Source organism: Dipodomys ordii, unplaced genomic scaffold, assembly GCF_000151885.1.
Source record: "Dipodomys ordii isolate 6190 unplaced genomic scaffold, Dord_2.0 Scaffold3, whole genome shotgun sequence".
NCBI classification, from domain to species: domain Eukaryota; kingdom Metazoa; phylum Chordata; class Mammalia; order Rodentia; family Heteromyidae; genus Dipodomys; species Dipodomys ordii.
In genome coordinates this window covers 9,761,718-9,783,228 of record NW_012267219.1, presented here as the reverse complement: position 1 = coordinate 9,783,228, position 21,511 = coordinate 9,761,718, and positions in this window count along the sequence as shown.

Below are 21,511 nucleotides of genomic sequence, written 5' to 3'. Positions count from 1 at the left end.
TTTGACAATAGAATTCACTATGTAACTCTCTTTACCAAAGAAAACCTATTAGACATATATTGTGAAAGAACCTTTCTGGGCTCTGTTTCAAAACAAATTGGCCTAGATTTTCATAGTGATTCAGTGACAAGTGTTTAAGACTAGGCAATAAATTAGAAGCATATATCACTAGAGTGGCTATTTAGTACCATAAAAATAGTACCCAGCCTGGAGAGAGTGTTTTTCCCCCAAACATATGATATTTGCTGGTGAAAGAGATCACTTATTAAAACTGAAAGCCAACAACATGCAACCTGGACCTTTCCCTTTTGCTCTAAATTTTTAACATCACACCTGCATGATATTATAAAGCATAACCATATTGTGGCCAGGTGTTAAGTTCTGTGTGTCCACAGAACAGGATGCCTTTAAGTCTATTCTTACTGCATTGTACCCTATATAACCAAATGTCCTTAGCCTCCATCAAACCATGCATGCAAATTGTCATTTTAATACTCACGAAATAAATTTTCTGTCTCTTCCCACAGCTGTTGGCACATACAAATCAACTCCATCCTCCACTGTTCTCCTTCCCACCTGCCAACTCAGATGTATCATTTCTGTTCCCAAGTATTTCATAAGTGCTGTGAACTATTGGTTCACATTGGTTCAGATTTCCCCTTGCTTTCTCACTTGCGAATTCCTCTTTGGTGCTGATATTAATGGTACCCATCATGTCCCACTGTTCCAAGCCAAAGGCATGATTTCCTGCAGCTTTCAAAGCCAATAATCCAAATGTTTCTGGGCTGTTTTTGTTCACTGAGCGTTCACTGAATGCCCACTGTCTTCCAGACACTGTGGCACCTTCCTATCATTGGCTGTGTGTTGCTACTTGGGTCCCTAAGTGGCCCTACTTTCATTGAGTATTTGCAAAGGTCTTTATGAAACCAAATTTTAAAATTTTGACTTGTATTGAATTTACTAGACTCTAGGCCAGTCCAATAATAGGACATCAGAGGAGAATAGCATTGCATTCCATCCCTTCTAAAGACCTCTTTCCTTTCTGCTGCTAAGAGCTCTTCCAAGCACAGCAAAAATGGGGAAAGATCCTTAGTATTTTTCATAGAAAATGCAAACTGATATACACTGATTCATGAACGTAACCGTCAGAGAGGCCACAGTTCCTCCAGTTTCATGAATAGCTGAGCTCTTGATCTTAGTTATAAATAAATGTTTTTAATATTCTAACACTCCACTGACTTTCTGTTGCCATAGTTGAACCTGTTTTTCAGTTTTCTTATTCAGTTATAAATAAGTAGAAAGCTCAAAAATTTCATACTGTCTCATTCCTCATCCACAAAATCATCTTTTATGTCAAAAATCAGATCTTTTATGTCATGATTTTTGATCTGATGATGAGATTTCCTATATAACACAAGTAAACCCTAAACAATATGGCATCAGATCTTTGGGGTTACAGTCCAAGGAATACAAGTGTGCCTGCATAACTTGAGGAAAACTTTGTATCTTCATTGTTGTTAAGTGTTACAATTTTGTCATACACCCACTCTCCAAAAGCTTCCCATATCTCTAGTCTTGCTACCATTACTTCACATCAAATTTCTGGTCCCCTAGCAATCACAAAAATCAAGCAAGCAATCAAACAATTGAATCTTCTCTTCCCTTTGAAATATATTTTCTCTCTTATTTTAAACTCAGAGTACCACACTAATATCTTGATACCACAGCCTCTGACCTTTTGTCATTTCTCCAATTTTTCCCTGTTTGTTTAATCTGTCAGGTGTAGTTTTATCTCTCACTCTGGTCACTTTTTAAATGAGAACCATTAATGAAGAGAAAAAATAATAACCCAGAATTTGACCTGGGAATTAGTCTGTGAAAAAAAAAGTCTATTGTAGTGACATAAAGAATGAGTATATAACAATGCTGGATGAGAAATGTACTCATTACCTTGCTCATGTAACTGTAACCCCTTTGTTCAATATTTTCACAATAAAAACAATTTAAAAAGGAATGAATATATATATATATATATATATATATGGACTTATAACAGGGGGTTTTAACATACTAGTTTTTAAGCACAATGTATTTTGATCAATGTCACCCCTCAATGGAAGAATTTTTGCTTGTTAAATATATAGCTTGTTCTTGTTTGTCTGTTATTTTTTAAAATCTTAAAAAGCAACATGGGACAGAAAAATCTAGTTTCAGATTGTTAGAGATTGTCTCTAAAGAAGGAATACATGGTATTCCATCATATTTCAACAAGCTATTTATATAAGAAGTTGCTCTTTTAAGATCTTGTCAGTTCAGGTAGCACAGACATATCCAAGGATACCTGAGGGGAAAAAGTTCAATGTGTTCTAATGGCATTTAGGAAACAACATGAAGCTTAGAAAGCCTATCTGGATCCTTCCCCGCATAGTCATCCAATCTAATCACTTGTTTTGGTCATCTATCGCTGTGTGATAAACTATTACAGGATATAGTGGTTTCAAACAATATCAGTTTTTATCATATCATTATTATGTGGACTGGGCAGTTCTTTTGCACCTTATGATTTTGTTTAGGGTGAAAATTTGTTAAGGGTTCCCTTAGCCTCCTTTGTCCATGTTTACCCAAGAACATGTCTAGGTATTTTTTTTTTGTCTTGGAAGTTAAGGAGGCTGGTGCCTTCTGATTATCTCATACCTGTCTCAACTGGAAGACTCACAAGGCTGTCTCCAAGTGCCCACATATTCTTAATGGTACCAATAATGTTCAAAATCCAAATTAAAAGTCTCTTCTGAGACTGAAAGAAAACTTCTAGCTGTGAGTGTCTATAAAACAAGAACAGAAAAGAATGTTACACATTGCAAAGATACAATGCCCAAAAAAATCATTCATATGACAAAGGGGAAGAATAAGAGAATAGAGAAGATCAAAGCAAAGCAAGATCAAAACCTAGCAAGAAAAATAATAAATTCTGTAGTTCCCTATCTGGCCTCTAGTACGGTCATATGAACTTGAGTGGCTTGGGAAGCCCTGCCCATATTCTATTTGCTTCCCACATGGCCTTTCTCTTGGACCTGCTTTGCTCTCGGCCTTGTGGCACTTCCAACATTTTGGAATCTCCACTGAAGTTTAAACCATACTTTCACAGCTTCACACACTACCTTCTCAGAAGCTGCATGCAGGGATTCCAACACTGTCACACATTGCTTAGAATCCTAGGGCTTCCTATGAAATCTTGCTGGGAGCCTCCATTACCCTATGACTCTTGCATTTTGCACATCTGCAAAAGCAAGAGTGTGTGGATAACCCCAACTGTTTGAACTGCCAGTTCAAGGAGTAGCCATGCCCATTTGGATTATGGTTATACCAGCCTTGGAGTAGCTAAGCATGACAAAACATACATTGCATATATGTGTTATATATGTATGTTCACACACATACATGATCTATGTAATATATAATATATGTGTACATTTGGCATATGTGTATATAGCACATATGTGTGCTACCACAGAAGACACGAGAGTAACCAAAAAGAATTCTTTGAGATTAAATATGTAATTTCTGAAAATTAAAGGAATGCTAGACTCTAATGAATTCAATAACAACAAGATGCAAAATTGAGAGGTAAAGAAATTTTTCCAGGGCTAATTCATAATAGTTTTGCATACAACTAATAGGATCTAGAAGAAATGATAAGTGCCAGCATGAACAGCACATGTTACCAAGTACTAGATGAGAAAATATGTCTCATTGCTGAGGAACAATTAAAGTGTTCTCTGAACACCAAAGAGGGGGAAGAAAGTCCACACTGTTCACATCATTAGAGAATTTCAAGGTACTAAAGACAAGGAAAAGATCTTAAAATAAAAGCCCAGTGAGAATATTTATGTAAAAAAAAAGAAGAAAGTAGTAATGTGAACTGGATTGGAATCACACATCTCTCAGAACACAAGATGCTAACAACAACTTGGTAATGCCTTCCAAGTGCTACCCATTCATGTCCTTTGTAATGAGATTGGATACAGCCCAGGCACAGAAGTAAAACCATCCTGGCAATGAAGACAATAGCTCGTATGGTTTGGCCTTCTTTGACAGAACTCCTGCTAATCTTCAAATTTTTCCTAAATAATTTAGGATGTCCCCAGGAGACTTGTAAACTGTACATTAGTCCTCTTGCCTCAGGATGTAGCCGTAGATGCCACTGTTATCCCAGATTTCTATTTGTTGGGATCTCACTACTGCCAACACCAGCGTTGGTTAGAAGGTTTGCTATTGATAATTGCTGAAGGGACAGGATGGTGTGGCACTGACTGCACAGAGCACCTGGACTCACGATCTAGTGCCATCATACAGTAACAGTGCCACCTTGACCCCTGTATTTGGCATCAGTAAATTGGAGACAATAGTAATATTTATCTTCCAGTGTATCTGTGATGACAGAATGTGATAATCCCATCTAAGAATCCAGCACAATACCTAGCACCTAGTTAGCGTTCAATGACATTGCATTATATAAGCAGAAGCAGAAATCCCCCATTATGCCTCTGATACCTGCCAGTGAGCAATGAGCTGTGGTCTGCTCAGACACCATCTCCCACCAGCATTGAAACAGCAGTTGCCTTGGGTAACATTTCACTCAAGAGAACAGTCAGTGTAATTCTCTTGATTTATGACTCCACTTAAATTCTACTTTAAGTACTCATTCTGAGTGGTGATAGAAACACAGAAGATTTAGAGCCTCAGCTCCTACTTTCCAGGTGACATGTATGTTTCCAAAGGATTGCATACCACTCCATGCTGTCTGGGGATAGGAGGAAATGCTACCTAGTTCTCCTCCCCACATGGTGATGTATTTTGGTTCTTCTGAAGTCCAGAGTCATTCTAAGTGCTTCCAGATCCAGTTCTGTGACAGCTTTCTGCACACCCAGCACCCAGCTAAAGCTTATGATCTCTGACCCCCATGGTGAGTGCTAAGAGATCCCTCTCCAGATTACCTACCTGCCCAAACAACTCTACCTACTATTCTATTTCTCTAGCTCTCAAGTCAGCCACCAGCTCCCTCTTCCTAGATTCCCTGCTCTGTTCTTAATTTGCCTGTCTGATCTTTTTTGAAGATGATGAGAGTTCAGAGAAGCATGAAAAATGCTGCCCCCTTTTGGAGCAGTGTATGACCACATCTGCTTCTATTGCTTGCTTGCTCTATGTCCATGCCCTCTGGCAGAGACTTCATCTTGCTTTTGAGGAAGAGAAGCTTTTATGTCATGTGTTCTCTTTGACTAGAGGCTCTCGAGACCTTATTGCTGCTGGTTCCTTAGTTGTGATGTTCCTAATGGGAGAAATATGCCAGTGATAATGCAGAAGACAAGGAAATGTAAGGATGCAAAACAGTTAAACTGTTATCTTCTATGCTCTTGATAAATTATAGAATGGCACAATATAACATTTATTGAGAAGTTACTAGGTGTCAAGCATTCCTCTAAGTACTTCCTCTGTATTCAAATGATTAGAACATCCTTGCTTTGGATGAAAATTGTTTACTTAATGAATCATTCTGAGGTGGTAAATAACTGTTCTCTTGTCATTAGCAGAGAGAGCATTAGAAACATACCTAGTAGGTAGTAGTTTATGCCCACCTTCTAGAAGAAGAAATGAAGGCTTAGGTGAGTTAACTTGCTGAGGTCAGTAGGTATGCCTACTGGAAAGCTAGAAGACAAACCTACATGGAAGGATTCTAGGGCCTATGCCTCCACCTTCCCTTTATCTACCTCACCCAGATTGTGAAGCAAACAGTCACTTGGTTTCCCTGGGGCTAGGATGACTTCATGTATCTGAAACAGGGGAAAGTCAGAGCATCAGGGGTCCTCAGAATCATCCCCAGATATCTCCACACAGGGACACTCAAGGTCCTCAAAGGACTGTGCCTCCTACACCTCTCTCATGCTTGGGTTAAGAGTTCTCTCACTGGGATGGTTGTGACTCTTCCTCTGTGGATCCATCCCTAGCTTCCAGACATCTTTATAACGATGACTGTGATGTCTATTTAGAAAAGTAAAATTTGTCCTGATGGAATATGCACCTCTAGCTTAAACCACATATAGCTGGGAGACTTTGGTCAAGATTTTTATCATCTCTGAGATTTCATCTCTGATCTGAGGATAATATCTACAGCACAAATCATTTGACACACGAACTACTCAATCATTGCCACAAAAAAGGCAACAAAGTAGACTCCGGCTTTTTTTCTTGAGAGTTTGTGATAAACTTATAGGTGCATTTGAGAACCTTTGAGGGCATAAAAGTTACATTGTTGGGTATGGAAATGCTACTTGAAGTCCTGTGTTCCTGAGTCATTATCATTGCTTGATTATGTACAGGCCAAAGTAATGTACAGCGTCACCCAGCTAAAGTTTATTTTTCTTTAAACAATGACTGCTCTATTTAGATTTGTATCTATTGTGTTATAATGACAGTGAAGTCAATCTATTTTCCCTGGAAGTAACTGTACACATCAGCCTAAATTAATGTGTTCAATAATAATGCCCATCACTAATGTTTGTATACACTCAGATGAACCAGCTAGTGTGCTAAGTTTTAGCTCATCTTCACAATCTTGTGATAATGGATTGTTTGCAAGCATTTAACAGAACAGGTTACCAAGGTTCAGAGCAGGTAAGTAGCTTGCTCGAGGTAATAAAGTTAGCACTTGGCAGAGCTAGACTAGAATTGTGGTGTGTCCATTTGAATCCAGCCCCTATGAACTCATCCCTCCCTTAAAATATTAATCATAGGGCTGGGAAGGTGGCTCAGTGGTAGAGCGCTTGCCTTGCATGCTCAAGGCCCTGGGTTTGATTCCTCAGCACCACATAAGCAAAAAGAAAAAAAAGCCGGAGTCTACTTTGTTGCCTTTTTTGTGGCAATGATTGAGTAGTTCGTGTGTCAAATGATTTGTGCTGTAGATATTATCCTCAGATCAGAGATGAAATCTCAGAGATGATAAAAATCTTGCCGGTAGTGGCACTGTGGCTCAAGCGGTAGAGCGCTAGCCTTGAGCTGAAGAGCTGAGGGACAGCGCCCAGGCCCAGAGTTCAGGCCCCACGACCGGAATAATAAAAAATAAAACTAATAAACAAAAATATTAAAATGTAGTGAGAAAACACCTATTGTACTCTTTTTGTCTTTCCACAAATTCTGTATTCATCTAAGTCACCTGATCTATTAAGCCTTGTAAAATAGACAATAGAAATAAAATAGAGCTAGTGTTAAGAGAATTATTTTCCATTCCAAAGAAAAGAAAATCTTGTAAGAATTTTCTACTATCTAAACATGTACAGAATTTTTTGGAGAAGGACACTTAGGAATAATTACTAAAATCTGGTGTGCTAGCTTTAAGTTTTCTATACATATAGTCCCTGAGCCTCTTCAACAGAGTAACAGGAATATTATCCAATTAACATGAGAATTAAAGTAAAAAATTGGGATATGGACATTTTGTTTTGCTATTTCTTCCTTGTGTTTGTTAGAGTACCAGTAGCATGCCTTTTATTTGGCGAATTTCATTGTGGAATTATATGGGGGGTGCGGAGCATAGTTAGCAAGCATTCAGAGCAGGAGACATTTTTGGAAATGAAAATGTAACAAATAAAGCAGTCTCAACAAATAACTAATGCATCACTGTATAAAAATTTTTATGGCTCTAACAGAGAATAGAATCCCACACCCACGCCCTTTATAGACCCGATTAGCAAGAAATCTTCTCCAAACACATGGAGCATGAAAATTGCTGCCCCTTGGAATCAGTTGTCCAACTGAGTTGAAGATTTGCATTTGGTTTTCCACTGTTATTGTTATTATTACCATTTTAACTTGCACATTCCAGCTATTGCATGTGCCTCTAGGTATAAGAGGAAGGAAAAATTCAATTCTGGCATTTGTCTTATTTGCACTTTACTTGAAGCAATTTGGCTTACCACATGCAGTGAATAAAGCTGTCATGTTATGTTTTTTCAAAAACAACAAAATAACTATAATGGACGATGCATTCCTTACCGAGTAGATTAATTTTTTTCTTTCATTGAAGAACATAAAAGGGGATAATTTCAAATTGAATAGTGCCTGGTGAATCACGATGTACATTTTCAACCCAGGCATAAAATAAGCCCAGCTTTCTCACCAGTGTTTTCCAAACACATAATGCACTTTAAGGAGTATTGCTCAGAATGCAATAGAAACATGTGGAGTTGTTTTGTTTTGTTTTGTTTTACTCACATGGAATACTTTTCTGTTGGAAAATACAAATTGAACTCACTTTTGACTTCTAGGAAGTATTCTCTATCTTGAATTCTTGACTTTGCTTCCTTTTCCCCTCCCTCTTTCTCTCCCTCCCCCATCTCTTTCTTGTGGGACTTGATATTTTTTCTTTTGTTTGTTTGTTTTTTCATTATCTACTTTTAATTCCCACTTTGCATCTAGCCACTGCCAAATCTTTCCTTGTATGTTAGAGATCCTAACTGTGTTGATTTCAAGACTCAGACAAGCCTGGCCTTGTCTATAGGTTCTCTGCAGGCGGAATCGAGAGTTCTCTTGGCATGAAATATATACCATCATCTAGAAAGTTAGTCATGAGAGAAGGGGGAGTTGAAAGGAATTCTTTCTTGCTTCAAGACAGTGGGACATGATGAAGGAGAGGGTCATTTGAACAACAATGTAATTATTCAGATCTTTTCCCATTCAGTACCTTTAGTAGTGAGGACTATGAAGAAAAATTTAAGAGCTATTTTAACAAAAACATCTATAGACACTGAAATCACAGGGAAGTGGGTTTTTTTGTAACCTCCAAACAACGGTAACAATAAACATTTACCCAGTTCTTCCCCATCACTAAACAATTAGCATCTGTTATCTGATTCTATCATCACAGTGCTCATTATTTTGTCTGTTTAATAGATAAGGAAACTGAGGTTTATCAGGGATTACCTGTAGACATACCTGACAAGTGGCAGATACAGTATTCTAACACAAATCTAAGTATACATCCACACTTTTGACCATGTTACAATTCTGTCCTCCGTCAAGAGAAACTACACCATGTTAGAGCACATGGAAGATGTTATGGATTGAGAAGTCATTCATGTCTGCAGTGGAGATAGAAGAGCAACAGACATTAATGTATCCTTAGTATGATTGTCCAATGTCTCTGGGATATCATCAGAGCCTCTTGCTGGCTTCTTGGCAGCCTCTCAGATGCTAAGCAAGGGGAAGGCAAAGTGTCTCCTTGCAGATGGTTGAAAACATCTTGGATTTCCCAGAATTGCTAGGAGGAGAAGTAAGAGTTCTTGTAGAGTCCATTTTGAGGTTGAGGCTGGTTAGACCTAGGAAAACAGGTTATGCAAAGAACTCCTCCACTCGGGGCTTGGCTTGTAATGAAACAAGGGGAATGCACTCTGCTTTCATCTTTAATTTCATTTCATAACTTCTTTAGTGTGAAAATGACTCTGTAGAGCGATTTTCTCTCCTCAGGGCCTTCTTGGAACAAATAGGACATGCTTTGAGCTTCTTTTGTCTCCCTAACCTCATTCATTACTCAAAAATGATGGCCAAGTACCTGCCCTTTACCAAAGAAAGAATTGCTTACATCTGTGTCATTTGGGATACCTATGCTGTTCAGAAGACAGTAAGTAAGGGCCTGGAGCATTCCAACATGACTAAGCCATGGTTCTTTGCTGTGGATAAGGTTCATCCTCATGAAGGAAAACAGAGACAGATACTAGCCACTGCCTAAGACAAAATGGAGGCAAAGTAACAAAATGTCCAGCTATTTCTCTTTTCTGACTTAAGTGCAGGTTTGTGTGGGATGGAGGAGATCTGCTTAACTTCTTTACAACCCTCTTTAAGTAGATGCATGTTTGGCTTTTCCACTCTTCTTTGTTCAGTAATCTCTGTTGTTTTGGCTTTCTCTACAGTTACTTCCTATCTCCCTTCCCAAATAAATACCTTCTTAGACACCCACTGAAATTACTGAGCGCGTTCTTAGAACCACCTTCAAATCAGGCTACTAACAACATGTTCTTGCCAAATATTACTTGTAGGGCCATCTGTCTTCTTGTCTGCTCAGAAGAGCCCAAAAGTAGTACTAGATCTTTAACAATCTTGGCATCTCCTGGGGAAAGTGCATTTAAACTCATTAAGAAGACCACAGGGTGAGGGCAAAGCCCTAAGATTGACTTTCATGTACTCAATTACCACTTTAGATGTCAACTGTGCACTGGGGTGTTCTTAATGAGTTATGTAAGAGACTGTCTTTGAAATACTTTGGCCTTTTTCTTCTATAACTGGATGTCTCCTACACTGCTGGGATGAGCAGTTATAAAATGCAGAAGAGAACAGCAACAATAAGGAGAAAGCTTCATGATAATAGAGACTGGTCTGTATTAGTCACTGCTCTGTTGCCTAAACACACAGCAGTACAAAATGAAATAAGGACAGACTGACAGAACCACACAGAGGTGTAATCAGACCCTGAGCTTGGCCTGTACTAGAGGCTCTCTGAGGGGCCTTCTCAGAGAGATTTTAAGGCCTAGTACAAATAAGGAGAAGTGAAATTTAGAAAACAAATTTTAGAAAAACTCACCAAGTTGTACTGTTCCCTAAGTCATTTTCTCTGTATACACAAATAACAACAGTGTTAAGGTCAACACTGAGATCAAGTAAGGGAGAATAGACCAAGGCAATGGAAAGAATTTCCAAAGGCCATTTATTTCCTCCCCAGTTGGCAACTGAATCATCCCATAAAAGGATGTAGGATGATATCATGGAAAGAAATGAAGGCTTGGAAGTCAAACAAAGATGGATTTGAATTCCTGTTTTACCACTCACTAAATGAATGATCTTGGACAATTTAACATCTGATCTCTGTTTCTTCTTTTGAAACACACATCCCATCAGAAAATATAGAAGAAGGCTTTGTGTCTTGCACAGACTGATACATAGTAGGATCTCAAATAAATATCAGCTTAATTTCTCCTCTGAAAGCTATAGACACATAAGAAAGCATGTTTTAAAGATAAGCTTTTCTCTATATATTAACATAATTCAAGTGATCTACCTTGATGATTATGTAAATTTTATTATTCTGCTGAAATAAAACAGCAGTCCTGGGGCTTGAACTCAGGGCCTGCGTACTGTCCCTGAGCTTCTTTGGCTCAAGACTAGCACTCTACCACTTGAGCCACAGCTCCACTTCTAGCTTTTTTCTACTTATGTGGTACTGAGGAATCAAACCCAGGGCTTCATGCATTCTAGGCAAGCACTCTACCACTAAGCCACATTTCCTGCCCAAAATAAAACATCTTTTACTAATTTTTCTAGCGCTTTACTTACTCTTGATTAGAGTCTCAGTTAACTATCACAACTGCCAAACACAGTTTTGCCAAATAACTTAATAAATTTAAAGACTCTCTTAACCATAAATCTTTTAAAGTTTCAAGTCCCTTGTGTGTCTAGTGTAAAGCCCAATTCTCACAATACCTCATTTCTCAGAGGTTTTTGTTTGTTTGTTTGTTTGTGGTGTTTTTCAGTCGTGGGCCTTGAACTCTGGGCCTGGGCATTGTCCCTAAGCTCTTCAGTCAAGGCAAGCACTCTACCACTTGAGCCACAGTGCCACTCTGGTTTTCTGGTGGTTAATTGGAGATAAGAACCTTACAGATGTTCCTGCCTAGCTGGCTTTGAGCAGTGATCTTCAGATCTCAACCTCCTGAGTAGGAAGCCTGAGCCACTGGCACCCAGCTTCAGAAGTATTTTTTTAAAGAAAAGAATTCATTATACAATTAGTGTATCATTAGGGCTTAACCTGTGAGAAGACAGGGCCTTGTTTTCTTTATGGCAAAGGTCTTCCAACTATGGAAGATACATATATACATACATATATACATGTACATACACATATAAGTATCTATCTATCTATCTATCTATGCCACATATAAGAGGAGTGGCAGGTGATGGATCTCCATTTAACTATGTTAAGAGGTTTGGATTTTGATTAGTCAAACTGACATATCTACTATTCTAAGGAAATCCTGTAACTCATGGGAAGACAGAATTTAAAAATTGAACATCTTTAGTTAGGAAAGACTAAGAAAACAGATAATGGAGATCTTTAATAGTGCAAACATTTTATATGAATGAACATCACATCCTCAAGTATGATACCAATGCCACAACGAAAAATTTGAAAACTGCTGGGCACTGGCAGCTCCTGCCTGTAATTTTAGCTGCTCAGAAAGCTGAGATCTTAGGATCATGGTTCAAAGCCAGCCCAGGAAGAAAAGTCCATGTGACTCTTATCTCCAATATGGCATTAGAAAACTGGAAGTGGTGCTGTGGCTCAAGTGGTAATGCACTCGCCTTGAGCTGAAGAGCTGAGGGACAGTGCCCAGGCCCAGAGTTCAAGCTCCACGACTGACAAAAAAAAAATTTTTGAAAGCCATTTTAGCATTAGAATTGCTACTTCCTATAAAGGCAATATCTTTCTAGGTTTCTTTACCACCAACAGGTTGTACTTCTTGAAATTATATTTAATTAAAAAGACTCAGGGGAGGAGCTGAGGATGGCAGTACCATAAGAGATGACTCAGACATTCTCTTGGGAATGAGAAATCCTCTTCAGGACAAGTTTGCAGTAGTAGTCAAGATTGCCTTGAGAGTCTCTAAAACTAAATAACCACACCTTGACTGAAGTCAGCACAAGGAGAACTGTTTGATGAATTTGTTAAAACAACAGCAACTCAAAGTCGTATCTAATGCAGATGGTATTATTTTCCTAGAATTCAATTAAAGAGGCTCTGGATGATGGATGATTTTTCTGCATTGGATGCATTGGGATAGATAGACTTGGGGGTTCCTGAGGAGAAAAGCTGCTGAAACACAAATGATTGCTTCTACCTCTGAATAGGGTAAACAGCCAATGAGAGTTTGTACTGTGCAGGTCACTGAGGGAAACAGCTCCTTTGTAGGTTATCTTGCTGCTGCCCATTGTTATAGAGAGGAAAGACATCTTGATCTGAAGAAAAACAGTGTTGTTAGAGAAAAGCAAGAGTTGGTGAGGTAGCAGGATCTTTTTTCCTTACATACTCCCTAGTCATTAAAAGTGACTCGGCATGTTTCCCAAACCAACAGGATTTCCCCTTTGAATTTTTTCTGCACCTTTTTCCCACCAATCATTGATGAAAGTTTTGCCTTATGTGGACATACTGTTTGGAAAAGGGATGGAAGAGGCCATTTTTTTGGAGGGTGCCACTTTTGCTACAGAATAAAGCCATGAGGCAAATATATTAAAGAGCTAAGTATAAAGACATAAGCCCTGCTAAAGGTAAAGTGGAACAGGTAGTGAATTGTGCTCTTCACCTAGGGAAGAGGTAACAGTTACCACAGCTACAGAGAGTGAAGTTATGGCTCTAGCTGCCTGAATCCAGACCAGAAGTTACTGACACAGAGAAACTGTAGCTTTTCTGTCTTGCTTAGTCTTGGACAAGTCTCTGAGTGGTTACATCTGTGCTCCTTACTACATAGCAGATGTTACAACTAGACAGACAGGGAAGAACACTGAAGGGAAGAACACTGAGACTAAGAGTAGACACTGCCTCCATTGCTTCCTGAGAATACTCACGATGATAGAGGAGAAAATTATCTGCTATCTTTTTCTACTATGATAACATCATTCTTTTTTTTTTTTTTGCCAGTCATGGGGCCTGAACTCTGGGTCTGGGCACTGTCCCTCAGCTCTTCAGCTCAAGGCTAGCGCTCTACCACTGAAGCCACAGCGCCACTTCCGGCTTTTTCTGTTTATGTGGTGCTGAGGAATCGAACCCAGGGCCTCATGCTTGCAAGGCATGCACTTTACCGCTGAGCTACGTTCCCAGCCCCGATAACATCATTCTTAATTTGGAGAATCCAATAAAGTTTGTAGAATCTTCAGTCTGTCAACAACCTAAAATTATATCAATTTCCATAGCTTTAGTGTCTCTAAAATGCCAATAACAATTTAACATTTAAATTTTATTTTTCAATTACTTTGTAAATGCATGTGTATTTAGTAAAGCAATCTTATTTTATACATTGCAGCATTGAAAGAAAATGCAACGTCATATAAATTTTGTAAAGGATTTAATCCCAGCATATGAGTCTTTCAATTTGTATATAAATAAACTTAATCCAGGAGTGCCTATATATGCATACACATACTCAAATGTACCATATGTACAGTATATAAGAAATATTATAGAGCATATCTGATTAATAGCATCATAGAATTTTAGAGCTAAAATGCTCTTTAGCCCAGCCCCTTTCCAATGACAAGGTGAGCCAATGAGTCTAGCATATGTATCTGTTTCATTCTGAGACCAGTATCTGGCAAGTAGAAGACATTCAATGCACACCTAATTCTAGGTTTCCTACAAGTACTTCTCTTCAGCCATATGCTCAGGATACAATCAGTGCTTAAAGCATTCCTTCTTCTGGATGGCACAGCTTTGCAGTCTCTCTAGACTAGAAATTTGTTTCCTAACTTTGAGGTACCTCTAGCATGTGTTAGGTCCTGAGTTCCATCCCTACTACTACACATGTGCACACACCCATGTATGCACACACATGCACACACACACACAAACACACACACACACACTCATACACACAACCCTTTCTTACAATGAACTTACATGTCACTCCCTGAAGTTTTCACCTGTTTCCTTGGGTCTTTGCTTCTAAGCCTAACAAGTCTTCTTCCATACCATTTTCAGTCTTCAGTAACCATTATTTCCTTTCAACATCTGCCCAGGTTTGCGGATCTTTTGCTATCCCAATGAGTGAATGGTCTATTCTGGGCACATTTGGTTGTCCGCAAATTTCTAAGACAGATTTCAAGGATGTATTTGGACCATGATTTTAAAAAAAACTCACAAGAGTCAAGAAAATTATGTTTTTATTGATGGCTAAGGTTGTTCAGACCACAGACTCTTCTATAGTTGCTCATTAATCATCCTTAAATTGATATAGCCATAATATTTGAAGTCTTCATGGAAAACAATGCTTTGGTCAAACCAACTCTCCTTTATCACATCTTATGCAATTAGTCTATCAAATTGCATTAGAGCTTTACATTTATCCTTGCCAAATGTTAGTGTTACAAACAACTTGCCTTATATGCTGTTTAAATGTTGGTACATCGTAACTTTGATATATAGAATCTTCACTGACTCTCTTGACTCACTATTGTCTTCTTCTCCCTACAGACAGAGAATATGTGGAGGAAAATATTCACTTGATATGAACCAGGGATCCTTAAAAACCATTATGACATATCTGGTAGCCTGGTAGGTAAGCAAGAAGTAATGGGGATGTTATATCACCTCAAAGAGAGTCTGACAAAATCAAAGACTGTCCCACTGTGCACGAATTGTCTTCTAAGATATTTCCTGAGTTTTGGTAGGTGGAGGCACACAGGGTGGCCATCTGTCCAGGATGTTTGACTGAGAATTCCTTTGTTGGGTGGGACCTTAGACTAGATTATGTCTGAAAATATTTCCAGCTCACAGATTCCATGTACAGGACACACTGACTATTAATAGCCTGTGTTTGGATTTTTTATACCATAGCTGAAATCACATTACATACTTCATTAGAGACAAAACAATGGATAGATTGTATTATATATATATATATATATATATATATATATATATATATTATGGGGTTTGGACAATGTATTTTTGTAAACTTAAAGCATTCTGTGTTTCATATAGTTTTCATTTGAAATGGAGATAAAGCTTTACCTTAGGGAAAAGTGGTGGTTATTAAATACACATTATTACCAATCATAGTCATTGATCAATACACAATGGATTGATGGCTCTTCACTTTCTTCATGAAGTTTACCTTTCTTCTGATAGGATTTTCTCATGTATCTTTATGCTCATCCATCAATTCATGGGTCCATTCATTGAGGTAAATGTTAATTGTGACGTTTCTCAAGTGGCATATGATTGTAGCCCCAAATGTAAATTTCCATCTTGTAACTGAAGAAGCTGCTTTGAAGCTAGAAAGGGAAAAGGAAATGTCAGTATCATAGCCTCACTAAACAAAGAGGAAAATTCCAGTCTGCTGTTTGCTGTGTGCTCTAACACAGAACTGGGAACCTTTCCAACTGAGGACACCTTTGATTAAATATAACTTGTAAGGCCCTTTTTATAGGTGATTAAGGTGACCCAGCTGTCTTGGAGATGCTTAGGTGATCGCTTAGAAAAAAGCACCCTCAAAATTTCAGATAGGTGATGAATGAAATAAGGATAATATGTGAATTGAAGGAAAGCATACATAGCTCTTCCCAAATCTCATTGCTGGGGGCAATATAGTAAAAGCATTTGGGGATATAGGTATTTTTTCTTATTGTTTTTCAATTGAGTTTGTAACTTTCCTGTCTAGAGATTTTTAATTAGCTACAGTTGAAAGATAATGGTTTGTTTTGTTTAATTTGGACTAGAAAATACCCCTGAATATAATTTTTTAGTGGTAGAGTCTCCTATTTCACAACTAATTTGAAGTAACTGTAATCAGCTTTGATCTTCTTGGAGAAACCATGTCAGATTGAAACCAATCCTAGTCATGTTGGAGCATGCAGGAGGCTCTTCATCAAATGGTGGTGGAAAAGCATCTTAGCAGAATTCTAGAACTTCTCTATGGAAAAGTTTTACCTGCTAAGATAACAACCAAGAATTGGTGCATTTATTTGACCATATGATGTATTTTCTTTCCATGGAAGGTTGTGAAAATGCAAGAGTTCATTATACAATAACTTAGAAGTTTTCTTTTTTTCCTGTCAAACATTTTCCATATGGAGGCCAGAGCTCATTAGACAGTGAAGTTCCCAGCAGAAGAATTTCTTTTCTTCAGTTGTAGCCAATAGGATTTCATTGCAGAAGAACAAGTCAGTCAATTTTCTTGGTAATAGTCTGTGTTCTAATTGTTGTTACATGGCTTGTAGGGTCTAATTGAAATTAAAGTACTGTACAATGGGTAGGATGAACTCAATACATTAGTAACCCTGCAGATCAATAGCTTCAAGTCACTACTTTCTCTCTGTGCTATATTAGTGCAGCTTAATTAGTCAGACCAACACTTCTTCTGTAGCAAAATAAAGGTGTTTAGCAGGGTTTCCTCTTGCTTACATGAAGTTGTTTGAAATCTGGTTTTCATCCACTGACACGTTAAAGATGAGTCAGGGAAATAGGGGCTTACCATCCTTTGGAGAACAGCTGAATTTCATATAAAGACTAAGAACAAAAACGTCTGCCAGTTTGGCTTCAGAAAGGAAAATAAAAAGACTTCAGTGGGCTGCAGGAATGGCTTGACCTCCACAGTGCCTTCAGCTCAGAGTGTGGCCGATTTGGAACAAGTTGACCAATCTCAGCCTTCTGTGGCTTCTCAATGGAAGTTTTCTTTCTTGAACAGAAAAGATTACAGTTTGGGGATGTAAGCTTCCAAAGGGTTTGACCATTAGTGTTTATTAATAATCACTTCTTGTAAAGGGTGAGATCTATACACTTGGTTTGGAATCAGCAAATTCATAAGTTTACAGACAGCCTTGGCCTTTTTATAGGCTAGATCTTTTTTAGTTAAAATTATTCTGGAATTCTGCAGGATAGGCAGCCTGATCAAGTTCCCGTATCTCCTCTGAGGGCTTGAATTTTACTTTGGAAATCATTGAATTGTGGTACTGGTGTTTGTAAAGGTGTCTTCTTGCTATGCATTAGATAAAGATATCTTGATTGTTTGATAAAGATTGATTTGGGGTTAAAATTCACTTTTTAAAAATGCCAGTCCTGGGACTGACATTCTTGCTTGGCTTTTTTTGCTCAAGGCTATCACTTTATCACGTAAGCCATACCTCTACTTCTGTTTTTATTTGTTTGTTTGGGGGGGTATTTTTTCTGGTTAATTGGAGATTATAGTCTCACTGATTTGTCTGCCTGGGGTGGCATTGAACTGTGCTACTGGCATCTCAGCCTTCTAAATATCTAGGATTACAGGTATGAACCACCAGCAACCCAGCTAAAATTCAGTATTATATCTGTGGACTTCGCATACTATCTTGGACATAATAATAACCTTTAAAATGCCTATTTTGAATGCATTGATAACTTTTCATCTCCGTATATTTTCTCTCCTAGTGCTTCTCTCAAAAGTGTTTGTTTCTTTTCTTTCCTTTGTACCTGGCTAAAGTCTACCTGTCATCTAACCCCTTAGCACATCCTAATCCCCCATGATTGTCCTGCCACTTTAAATCCCATGCTTCTCTTATATCCCTGATAAGAATTACTGACTTTGCTGTTTGACATATCTCATTCATTGTCTGCTACATTCTCAGATGACATATTTCCATGCAATGTCTTCCCAGATAGATGTATGCTCTTCTTTGCCTCTACACAATACCTTACTCTTGCTAGATTTTAAAAGCAATTCGATAAATATTTCCTGATCAGGTGACAAAGTTGTCATGCACATAACCACTTTATGGCTCGAAATTGTCCTAAGTGTGTTTCTGTGTTCTCACGGGAGTTCAAAGAACGCTGTCCTACACCTAGAGTTACATACTTTGTAAAAAGAAAAATAAAAACATAGATTGAGGGGGAAAGGTGTGGAAAATGCTATGGGCAGCAATTATTATGCGTGCATGTGACATCCCTCTGTGGTGGTTACAGAGTCACTAGGAGTTTGCTCTTATAATCATAGCTGCTCGGGAGGCTGAGATCTGAGGAACTCAGAAAAGTCGGTCCGATTTTTTTTCTCCAATTAACCACCAAAAACTAGAAGTGGAAGTGTGGCTCAAGTAGTCAAGAAAAAGTTCAGAGAGTACCCAGGTTTTGAGTTCAAACCCTAGTACCGGCTCATGTGCATGCACACACACAGGCACACACATATACACACATGCACAAATATAATGTGCATACTTTAGACCATTTTTTGACATATCAAATCAATAATATGGAGGTTGACCAAAAAATGAATATACTTGCTTTATTTAAAAATAATTTCTTTTACCGGGCGCTGGTGGCTCACGCCTGTAATCCTAGCTACTCAGGAGGCTGAGATCTGAGAATCATGGTTCAAAGCCAGCCTGGGCAGGAAAGTCCGTGAGACTCTTATCTCCAATAAACCACTAGAAAACTGGAAGTGGTGCTGTGGCTCAAAAGGTAGAGTGCTCTCCTTGAGCTGAAGAGCGCAGGGACAGCACCCAAGCCCAGAGTTCAAGCCCCATGACCTAATAATAATAGTAATAATAATAATAATTTCTTCTACTTTATAATTTTTTATTTTTATTTTATTTTTTTGCCATTCCTGGGGCTTGAACTCAAGAGCCTGAGTCTATCCTTGTGTCTCTGTGCTCAAGGCTAAAGCTCTACCACTTGAGCCACAGTGCCACTTCTGGCCTTTCTGAGTAGTTTATCGAAGATAAGAGTCTCATGGACTTCCCTGCCTGGGCTGGCTTTGAACTGCAATCCTCAGATCTCAGCATCCTGAGTAGCTAGGATTACAGGCATGAGACACCAGCACCCAGCTAACATTCTTATGATCTGTTTAACATCTAACTTTTGAAGTCCTAAATACCCCTGTCTTTCACAAAACTTGTGTTTTCTTTGGGAGTTCTTTGAACTGGAGCTCTCGGCATACATGATGTATGGGTTGGGAATTCAGGAGACTTGGATATTGGCTGCCAAACCAAAGCAGGCAGAGTTTACATAAATAAGACTCAAGCAAAGTCTTCAGCAAAAATGCTCACTGTCTGATTACATGAGAAGGTAATGACTTCTGGGTTTAACTCAGCTGCACTTTTTCAACTCTGGTTCCTGCCTGTGTAAAAAAAATAAACAAAACATTTTCCAACTTCATAAAAATAGTTCTGGTTACCCAGAGCCTACATATTATTGTGATTTTACTCATGTTGTAAAATGCATGATTTTTTTTTCATCTCAAAAGCTCAGCAACATTTTTTATTCTTATATGAGTGGTGCTTTAAAATGCTGATTGGATGACTCAGAGTAGAAAACAAATGTGTTTATTGGTTAAGGAGTGAGATTCATGTTCTACTAAATATCCTATTTCCACCTCAGCATGTATCTTGGCAGAGTATGTAAATCCATCACATCTGTTGCTAAAAGCATTGGATATGTATTCTTTTATTTCACCTCACCCTAAAAGGCAGCAGGAATCAGATGACAGAGAGGATCCAGGTATGCTTATAAGTATCTATCTAGTCTTAACCTCAGAAATTATTTCACTTGTGCTTATGGATGCATGCCTAGTAAAAGTAGAGGGAAAAATGTATCTGCTGTGTAGATGGCTTTTACCCAAGTCTTCCGCATTGCAACATGTTTATCATTGTCTCTATTCTCCACTACACAACAGTAACAGCCTCTCCTCCCTCTAGTCATGACAGTAATAAAGTCTGCAAGTGTTGCCAACAGCTCTTGGGGAACATCACCCCTCTAGAACCATTGAGTTAATGGGAAACAGAAATGGTTCAGAATGATGTACGAAACAGAAGCAGCCATAGTCAGTCTTCATAATCGGATCACTTATTTGTTCACCAATATTTATTGAACACTTATCATGGGTGAACATATCAAAAGGTACTAACGGAGGTACAAAGACAAGGGAGGTGCAAATTCAAAGGAATTTACAGCCTGGTAAAGCAGAGTTCCTCCTGTATAACTGGGCTGGTTTTGTTCTGTAATCTGGTAGAACTGAGCAGTATATGACACACAGGAAAAAAAACAAACTATAAAAGGATATTTCTTTTTGTGTGTGCATGTGTGTTTAAAAAAATCTTTTTTATTGTGAAAATACCATACAGAGGGGTTACAATTACATGGGCAAGATAATGAATACATTTCTTATCAAGCATTGTTGCCTCCTCCTTTGTTTCCCTTTCCCATCCCTTCCCATCTCCCACCCCTCCCCTACCCCCCGACCCCGGCCAAAGTTGTAAAGTTTGTTTTTTGACATAACAATTTATACATCTCATTGTCGCAATGGGTCCACCGATATCCCTATTTAAACGAGTTGTTTTTTCCCTTCCCCTTCACAAATTATACCAACATCAAATACAGTGAAAGCGGGGCTTATACTGTGAGTGAGGGACATATAAAGCAACAAAGAAATAATCTTATAAATATGTTAGAAACAATTGCATGAAAGCAAAAACATTTGAATAATTATCTTGGGGTTCATTTCACCTAACATCAACTTATCTGACCTTTTCTGCTAAAAGGATATTTCCTACACACAAGGAAAACTAGTTTCCAAGCTCATTAATGAGAAAAAAGTGGTTGGGAAGAATTAAGAGGAAAAACTACTGGCACATTTGAATATGGGTGCTTTTAAAAAGGTTAAATGTTACAGGTGGATCTGATGCAACAATGAGAAGTACAAGTTGTCATGTCCAAAACGAGCTTTACAACGTCGGT